The sequence below is a fragment of the Tupaia chinensis genome, unplaced genomic scaffold, assembly GCF_000334495.1.
Source record: "Tupaia chinensis unplaced genomic scaffold, TupChi_1.0 Scaffold000275_1, whole genome shotgun sequence".
NCBI lineage: Eukaryota > Metazoa > Chordata > Mammalia > Scandentia > Tupaiidae > Tupaia > Tupaia belangeri.
In genome coordinates this window covers 1627168-1628722 of record NW_006159757.1, presented here as the reverse complement: position 1 = coordinate 1628722, position 1555 = coordinate 1627168, and the positions used below count along the sequence as shown (strand labels likewise).

Sequence of the window (1555 nt, the reverse complement as noted above, 5' to 3'; positions counted from 1 at the left end):
TAAGAATTGGAAAATTATTTGCTGAGAACATGTATGTTGATGTGCTTGATTGAGCCAATGCACAGTGTATTTTGGATGGAAAATTCATTTGTGTGATGTGATGGGGTATAGTGAATTAATATAGAGAATGAATAAATTTAAAATAAAAAATAAAATAAAAAGAGCTGCTGGCAGCCAAGTTTACAGTGAACGTAATTGAGTGAATTGTGTTCCCTTAGAACGCCACCCACCAAAACTCATATGGTGAAGTCCTAACCCCCAGTAACTCAGATAAGATTACTATAATAAAAGATGGAAGACAAAAGATTTTGGCGTCTCTTCCCAGTGCAGTCATTACCCCAGCCCATTCAGGATAATGGCAACAGCTGAGGTATTGAACATTGTTTTTTTTTTAAAAAAAAAAAAAAAACCTTGGGGCCAGCAGTTAGCGTAATGGCTATGTCACTGGTCTCCCACGTGGTCAACCGCGGTTCGTGTCCCAGACCCGGTGGCTTAAAACTCACGCCAGGCGCGTATGCGTGCGTGCCCCAGATCCCAAGAGGAGAACGGAGGAGAAGGGACTGCGGTGTGGCCATACCCCCTGGGGGATGATTTCTTGCTTTCTGTCTCTCTGTCTCTGTCTGGTGAGCACACACGCCCTATAGCAGAAACCTCTTAAAAAAAAAAAAAAAAACACACACACACACCTCTATTGGGATAAAAGATAAGTCTATGAACCGTCAGACAGTCCAGGACAAGTCCTCCTGCAGTCTAAGGGCCAGAGAATAGCAGGAAATGCAGCTAGAATCACCTGCAAGGAAAAGCTGCAATCTCAAGTAAAACTACCAGTTGTATTTTTCACTTGTTAGAGGGAAACAGGTATCAAAACTGCATTCTTCAGAACATGTGGGGAGATGGCTTTCACTGCACCCTAGTGTGAAATTATTCCCACTGAACAGGTCTGCAGTAATAGCAACTCAAAAGAAACCCTGGCATCGAAGAAGGATATGTTTAACCCACATAAACTGGAGATGTTTTTTTAAAAATAATGCCAATAATGTCCCACATCCGAGGAACACAATTTTGCTTTGCTGGATTTACCATAAGCAAAACTGAAGTGGATATCATGAGTCATGCTAAACAGGTTAGTTTTGACACACTAGAGAAATCCTGGTTTCCTCAGAACCATTTACTGGTCGACATGGAGGTCGACTTTGGTGTTGATATAACCTCCAAAGAAACTGTTTTTGCTAATGTGTTAATAGTGATTCCTGGAGATCCTGGCCAACAGGCCACTGAAGTCAACTAAAAGACAGTCCATCAAGACCTCAAAGAAATAATTCCTAAGGGTCTCCAGATGGTTAAAGAAAAACTGTGAGTGGATTCCAGAAAGAGTAGCATTGCTTCTGAAATCAGCAAGTCAATGCAGGATTGTAGTATTGGTGGGCTCAACTTCTGATCTTGGTCACTGTAAAAAAATTAAAATTTTTGGCATTCCCTGTAACCTCTGGGTAACATCTGCTCACAAAGGTCCCAACAAAACTCTGAAGATTAAAGTCAAGTGTGAAAATGAAGG

At 41.3% G+C, this 1555-nt stretch overlaps 1 pseudogene; it reads left to right on the top strand.

Moving 5' to 3' along the window:
* Positions 1-355: 355 nt before the first annotated feature.
* LOC102478298 (multifunctional protein ADE2 pseudogene) lies at positions 356-1553 on the top strand (annotated as a pseudogene).
* Positions 1554-1555: the final 2 nt, after the last annotated feature.